The following is an 8,720-nucleotide window of genomic DNA, read 5'->3' on the forward strand; positions in this document are numbered from 1 at the left end:
GTTTGCGTCTAGCTTAAGCTCTTGCTATCTTTTTTCCACCGTTATCACTTTGAGCTATTTTAGACTGCTATTTACGCCTGCCTATTACAATTTGAGCATCGTGAATGGTGCATCCTTTGGTGGATCAAGAAGTGGTTCCAGTTAGCCCAGTACTTGATGCTACGCCAGTCTGCAGCTAAACAACAACTACCATAGGTACTCGTACACCAAGAAAGCCATAAAATTCACTTTTATTTTTTACCTTCCCGGTTTTTTCTTATCTCACGTATATCGCAGCTAGGTATGTTTGATACTTCTATTGTTTTAATCGTTTCCCACGTGTCCAGTGCCGTAGTAACGACCTCAGAACACGTCGTGGTGGTTGGATCATCGCGTTGTGTCAGGACTTATCACGATTGATATCTTATTCTATTAAGATTATAGGAATTATTTTGACACTTTAATTAAGTTTTGCTGAACTGCTGTATTGCAAGTGCTTTGTTCATCACTCGTAAGGGATCTAGTGCAAAAAATGCAGAAAATCCATTAGAAGCACTGTCAATGCGCTTCGAATAATCCGGTGGAACAAATTAATCTTTTTTTTATGAACTTCCTAAGGAAACGTCAGTGGCATCAGAAAAATCGCTATTATGACACTGCAATAGAATAACAGGTGTGTTCTATATAAACCACAAACTCATCGTCGCGTTCTTTAGACACTTATAACCTGATTCGTTCTTTCGTATGCATTTTGCGGCGTCGGATGTTGACGGAATACATTTTTGGGTGTCAACTGCCATTGAGAACATACAGAGGCCGTATTGTATAACGCGCTGACGTTCACGAACGGATTCACCATCTCTTTTAAACCCACGTGACAGAAAAAAGTAGTGAAAACGATTGTGATGACAAGCGTGATAGACAATAAATGGTCCCTGAATCACTGGTGCCAAATATAGAGAAGAGGAAAAATTTTACTACATGGAATAACAGAGCTCTGATTGACTATACTTTATCGCTATGCTTTATTGCTATTCTGGGTGTGTTTGTAGCAGAGGGATTTACTAAAGTAATCACGACAAATATCTATGACGGCATTGCTACAACATCTTCGCAGATCGACTTAAGTATTACACTAAACAAGAGAATATATGAATTATTTTATACGTACGCTAGTCAGCGTTAACACCAGAGAACACGGCAATAGCTCGCGGCGTATCCAGATAACGCCTGTCACGTCGTGATGTACGGAACACACCAACCGAAACGTATAAACTTCCGCCAGTAGTAGGAAGTTACGGCGCTTTGTTCGGCGAGGAAGCGCCTTGGCGCGATGCAAGGACGCTCCGCATGCTAGAGTCAACTCGTACCAGTTCTAAAACATATATGGCTATTTATGTATGTAGAGCGATGGTAGTAGTACGGCTGTGGATTGAAAGATATACGAGTTTGATAAGATCCTCAGGGCAAAATAAAGAAAGGCTTCATCTGAATCGTGATTGTTTAAAAATCTTAATGTAGCATTAATTACGGTTTATTATTGTATCCCTATGGACCAAGTATGAAGTTAAACATAAAGTTGTGAAAAAATAATGTATGGTTATCTTAATATTCGAATGCACACTTGCACACTTACATTGATCTGATTTTCGCCACTGCTAGAGCCAATGGACCAAACCTAGCCATAGAACACGGTATCAGGCTAGGTAATAATAATATAATATGTCGTTTGACATACACAATTTATTGTATGTTGCGGCATCGGACCACTCTTGATTAAGCCATCTTATATAATGTTATATATATATTTATATTTATCATTTTAGTATAAGAACGTCTGAATGCTTCTAAGTAATATTTTTTAGCTTCACCACTTGGAAACATTATATTTTATCAAAAGTACACAAGATCGACTACGAAACCTATTGACCAAGTGTCTGAAATTAAAAGTTTTACCTAATTAAAGCTGCAATTAACGCAATTATCGACGTTTCGCCAACTAACGCCAACCCATGCAAACTCCACTAATTAACTCGTTATACAGGTTTATGGAATCGTACAAAACGTACAGATATTTTTAACTCTACGTTTCCGGTTCATAATAAATTGTTTGTCCATTTAATGGTAGGTCACGTTTTTTTAAACACAATAATTGGCGCTAGAATATGTGCGATTTCACTTGATGGAGGCAATTTGCAGTAAATAAATGATAGTTGCTAAGCTCTTCAAACCTCTAATCCTTTAATAAATAATTAATTGTTGGCAAAATAATTACATAATTATGTGTATTCATATGTATGTTGTATATTTTGTGTAATAGAGTCATCATCATAATCAACACCATCATCATCAGCTGGAAGGCTTCCACTGCTGGACCAAGGCCTCCCCCTTAGAACGGCACAATGAACGACAACTCGCCACTTGCATCCATCGGTTTCCCGCAACTCTCACGATGTCGTCAGTCCACATGGTGGGAGGCTTGCCAACGCTTCGTCTTCCAGTGCGTGGTCGCCACTCGAGGACTTTTCTTCCCCAACGGTTATCTGTTCTTCGAGCGATGTGGCCTGCTCATTGCCACTTCAACTTGCATATTTTTCCAGCTATGTCGGTGACTTTAGTTTTTCGACGAATTTTCGTATTCTGGATTCTATCGCGCAAAGAAACTCCAACCATAGCTCTCTCTATAGCTCGTTGTGTGACTCTGAGCCTTTCTAAAAGGCCAACCATCAAGGACCACGTCTCAGCGCCATAAGTCATCACTGGCAATACACACTGGTCGAAGACTCTAGTCTTCAGGCACTGCGGAATATTGGACGAGAAGAAATCACGGAGTTTCCCGAACGCTGCCCATCCGAGTTGGATTTTTCAGGCGACCTCTTTGTCGAAGTTGGACCTACCTAATTGGGTGTAATGGAGTTGGTATGTACTACATTTCATCTTCATAATCAGCTGTAGGATGCTCCTCCATAGACCCCCACTTGTATCGGATGGTTGTGAATGCACGGCTTTAACCAGTGTTACAGACGGTCGTTTATATTAATAACAATACAATACAATTACTCTTTATTGTACACCAGAAATATAGTAAGTGAGTAGTGAGGTAACTAGTGTTTACCTTCGGCTTTGCACACGTAAATCATTAGATTCAGCAGCTGAATTGAAATTACGGGTTTAAAAAAAAACCCGTGGGAATCCCTGAATTAAATCGTGGTTTTAATTGATGTTACATTAAAAACAATCATGTCAAATTTCATGACTCTAAGCCCAGCGGTTGTTGTTTCGAGATTTTATCCCTATCCCGTGGGAATATCGGAATAAAGAGTAGCTTATGTTTTATTCCAGATGTCCAGCTATCTACATACCAAATTTCATCCTAATCTGTCCAGCCGTTTCAGCGTGAAGGAGTAACAAACATACTCACTCGCTCACTCACTCACAAAGTCATTTATTTCGGAATTAATTCATATGTTGTTAGATACAATTAACTTAAAGCTCATCATCCCAGCCTATATACGTCCCACTGCTGGGCACAGGCCTCCTCTCAGAACAAGAGGGTTTGGGCTATAGTTCCCACGCGGGCCCAGTGCAGATTGGGAACTTCACACGCACCATTGAATTGCTTCGCAGGTTTGTGCAGATTTCCTCACGATGTTTTCCTTCACCGCAAAGCTCGTGGTAAATTTCAAATGTAACTTAAAGCTATTGTTAGATTATATTTGATAACATTATAACTAGGTACACTATCTATATTATACGCCATCTAATGTAGAACATTTTCATAGAAAATGTTATAGTGACGGCACATTGTTTGCTTGAGAAGGAAAAGTAATCATACTTAAGAAATAAAGAAAGAAAGAAAATACATTTATTCACAACACAAGACAACAAAATTATTATGTACAAAAAAAACAACACAAAGGTATGTGTCATTGCGGTTGTGAATCGGACACTGGCTCAGCATAATGCTGAAGCGTTAAAAACACCCCAGCGCTGATTTTCAGCCAGCACCGAAATCATTCTGATAATAACTAAGCGACCAAATTACGTGATTGACACGGGAAGCCATATTGTTTAAGACAAGGCTACTGTTAGGCAGGGCTTACCGAGATGCCGAGACTTCTTGGATGCTTAAATTTTATGGTGTTTTGGATTTTGAATAAGGTGTCGTTTTTCCCTACTAATTTCTCACACATCTGCAAACTGAAGCAATTTTACACATCATCAGCGCATTTTTATTAAGCACAGTAAAAATGAAAAGTATCAATAACGCACATTACTTGCATTGTCCACCCTTTGAAAGCTCCGCAAAGCCGTGCTTAAGGTCGCTTCCAAATAACGCGATATCGGTAATCCTGCCATCAATCGCGATGCACAATAGCATTACCCTCTTTTACAGTTTACCCTACTGCGCACTATTCTTAGACGAGGAACCGCGAGCGTGCGTTTACGTGGACATGTCAATTTACTACATCAAAATAAAATGGTTTTAAAAGTATTATAATTATGCTTATTAGGTTTTAGTTTCGCCATGTCTGTCATGGCTTAAGCCAGAATTAAGCTAGAATTTTTTATTGCTAGGAACCTGTAACTTTGTATGTAAATATAAATTAAACACACGGACAAAGTGGACAAATTGAAAAAATAAAAGATATAAGAGCTGAGACCGCATCTAGTTTGTCTCTAAAAAAAAAACTACTGTTGCGTGTTGGTCTCAGGAAAGTTTTTTATGTATTTACCGCCTTGGTTGGTGTCCAGTTTGTCTTATAGCAAAAAAAATAATTAGTTTAGTTTATATATTGTATAATAATCTTGTTTTCAAATAAAATATTATTTTTTTACTAAAGCCGCATCTTTACCCGAACCGTTCATTTGCCTTTGTTGCCGGCTAAAATACCATATCCAAACTTCGTTCGTCCCGCTCCCGATCCCTCGTAAACCCTTGACAATGCGCGTACGTCATAACACCCATCGATCAGTCGCTGATGAATCACCCCCTCCCCACGGGCCGCATAAAGACCAGGAGTTCATCTCCTGACCTCCGTCACTCAACTGACATCCTAGTAATATTAAAAGCGAAAGTTTGTGATTAAATCTGTTGTTTTTTTATTAATTTAAAACTGACTATCGACTTCTATTCAACAGCCTATTCAATCTGGCATGGACTAGACCTAAATTGTATCTATCCGGAAAACAGAGGTCATTGTGTTGTTTGATACCTACACTTACATGCGACAACGGCTGGAACCATTTGGATATAGCTTGATATCGTTAAAAAATGCAGAGGAAAATTATTATCTCGATATTTTCATGTTTGGATCTCAAAATTCTCAAGAATATTTAGTCAACAAAAACGAAAATTTTCTCGAGTCTTCTTCATGTAAACGTAAATGAAGACCGCCTATGTTCGCCTTTAGAGATTCTCATGCCAATTAAGTAAAATTCCAAAATTTCAAAATCGTGCAGACATCTGTATCTGTATAAGTATACCTGCGAAGAAAATCAAGGGTGTGTAATGTTCCTAATCCACACTTGGGCAGCGTGGGAGCTACGATCGTAGTCCTCTCATTCTGAGAAGAGGTCTGCAGTGTGACGTAAGACGATGATAATGATGAGATGCACGATTAATTACAACATTTATAACTTTATCAGTTCGTGATGACAATAAGTCAGGTCGGGACAGGTCCCAAGACAGGTCCGCGGACTTATCGCGATCGCTTGCGCAAGGTCAGAGACTGGCTGATAGCGTAATGTTCCAGATAACGTTGTTTAGAGTGCTTTCAAATGTAAGGTTCCATTGATATGATCTAAGTTTGGAATATGACAACAGGCGATTCGTTAATTTGAATCATAATTGGTCTGCCATTTTGTCTATTATAGACTTAACTAAAGATGATAACGTTGATGATATTGTTGTTGGTGTTGGTGGCGATGACGTTGTTCTTGTTGTTGTTGATGATGATGGAGATGGTATTGCTGATTAAGAAGAGGGTTCATTTGAGTGGAGCTATTGGAGTCGTTCGCAAGTTTACCTATATTTACTGTTGTCTAAGTTGCCGGTCACACTAAACTTCCCGGTGCCGGTAAGCACTTATGCTTAGCATTCTATGTGAAATGTCAGGAATCTATGAGAGAGTGATGAATCGGGGCTTAAGACACTTGTCCCACTGTTGAGGATGAACGAGAAGCGAGTAGAGCTGCCAGTAGATACGAACTAGTGACCGGCGAGATGCGAGTCGCTAAGTAGTTCAAATTTTCAGTCACTAAATTATCATAGCCTAGCTACAAGCAGCCAAGTGCGACAATCAATTACTGGCATGCTAAGCTGGCAGAAAAATTAGCGCTGTTTGTTTTCTTAGTGTGAGTTTTGACTGCCAATCAAGCAACGCTGAGCAATTTTTATAAACCCCTTGCAAAAAAATAGGGCACCTATGGTTTTTCAGATTTTTGGGCATTGAAGCTTAGAAAGTAAGCTTTCATGCACATGAAACACAAAAACCATAGATGCCCGTTTTTTTAGGTTGGAAAAAACGTCGCTTAAAAAGGTGAAGTTTAAATGCGAGAAGAGCAGAAGAATATCATCGCTATATTTATTCAACTACCTAGTCGAGGATCTGATTTGAGTATTAATTCTGAAGCTATACAGAATTGTACCACTTTCGAACAGTATTTTCGAGTTGCGCGATTTCAAAAATCGCAAGCTTGCTCTGCACCGGCACAGTGCAGTGATATAATGCGAAACGGCCGTTAACCTTTTATAATATCCACTCAAATCTAAATTTTCTTATAACTTATGTCAATAAGTTTTTTTATCAGCAAATATTTTCTAATAGTCGATTGGGAATGTTGACGTCACCGGCGAGGTGAGCGGGCGCATTCCTCGTGCGCTCGCGCCAAGGCGACCCACTCCCGCGCACTAATCCGCGCTTGGGACTAAGCACACTGGCTGCTTGCACGTTAGATGGTTATTTTTATAGCCTATAATAGTGTCCTCATCTTCATCATCAGCCAGTATCAGTTCACTGCTGGACATAGGCCTATTTAGCATGCCATTAAGATCGATCTTCAGCTCCAGTCCCTGCTACATCCTTTCAAATATCAACACTCCACCTAGCTACGGGCACCTCACACTACGATTGCCGTCACGAGGTCTCCGCTCAAGAAAAAGTATGCTACTGCCGGGAAGTGGCCTTCCCTTCTTCCTGGCAATCATCTTTGACAAAAATACGCTCCTGCCACTCGATTTCTTCTTTTTAATCTGATTTTGCTAATTTTGGCCATCCCATTTAACCCAATTTTAAGCAATTTCAACCCATCTTTTTCCGTGTATTTAGTAGAAATGACCAGTTCTCTCCCATTTTAGTTTAGCTGTCTACCTACTTCTGTAATGCGGGTTTTGGAGCGCAGTTCCGTGTTTCTGATGCAGTAAACTTTGACTCATAGTCAAAATACCATAAACGGGACTTATCACGCTATTTTTACACGAGTAATATTTACCTCGACGTTTCGGCAACGTTACAGTTGCCGTGGTCACGAGTAGACTGAAGTGTGGGGTGTCAAGTCTGCCTAGCAGCGCGAGTTCTTCGAACTACCCGCACTTGATCACTAATAGTACCGGCACTCGTATCACGAACTACCCGCACTTGGTCACTTTTATTAGTCACCCTATCACACCGACACACAACACTAACAACGTCCGATCGTCCCTCCGAACAGACTAGGCAGACTTGACACCCCACACTTCAGTCTACTCGTGACCACGGCAACTGTAACGTTGCCGAAACGTCGAGGTAAATATTACTCGTGTAAAAATAGCGTGATAAGTCCCGTTTATGGTATTTTGACTATGAGTAAACTTTGAGCCTGGATTTTATTATGAGCTTACTTTGGCCAACGAGCTTCATCTACACATATTATTCGTCTGTCCATCTACTGAAGCGACCTTAGTGGTTGCAGCCGCTCTTGTGCCCTAATTACCGTGTTCTTTACACTGTTGCCGCATTTACCCTTTACTAAAAACCGGCCAAGAGCGTATCGGACACGCCCAAAATAGGGTTCCGTAGCCATTACGAAAAAAATAAGTAATATTTTTCTAAGGATTTCGTATTTTATACGGAATCTTCCAAGTTTAGGTATATTTTATACCTTAGGCTGCTATTTACTCTTAAACTACTAATAATTCTCAAGCAAACTTAGCCGTTATAGTTTTCCTTGAAAGTTTAATATATTTACTACCATTCTGAATTTTTTCAAAATTTTATAACCCACCGGTTTAGATTTTAGAGGGGGGGGGGACGCTCGATTTTTATTGAAAATTTTCACTTTAATATTTCGCAAACAAATTACTGAATAGAAAAATCGTTTAAGCAACCCCCTAATGATTTTAAAAACCTATTCAACGATACCCCACACTACAAGGTTGGATGAGAAGAAAATCACCCCCACTTTACGTCTATGGGAGGTATACTAAAAAAAATTTTTTTTTTTCATTTTTATTGTTCTACTTTGTCGGCATAGTTTACATATTCGTGCAAAATTACAGCTTTCTAGCATTGATAGTCCCTGAGCAAAGCCGCGGACGGACGGACAGACAGACAAACAGACAGACAGACAGACATGGCGAAACTATAAGGGTTCTGTTTTTGCCATTTTAGCTCCGGAACCCTAAAAAGAAGGTTGTCATTTGTTACATCTTCATGAACCATATGCGTTTGACCTATCGATTTCCTTAAAGTGCCCGTTTT

This window comes from Choristoneura fumiferana, chromosome 12 (genome assembly GCF_025370935.1).
Source record: "Choristoneura fumiferana chromosome 12, NRCan_CFum_1, whole genome shotgun sequence".
NCBI lineage: Eukaryota > Metazoa > Arthropoda > Insecta > Lepidoptera > Tortricidae > Choristoneura > Choristoneura fumiferana.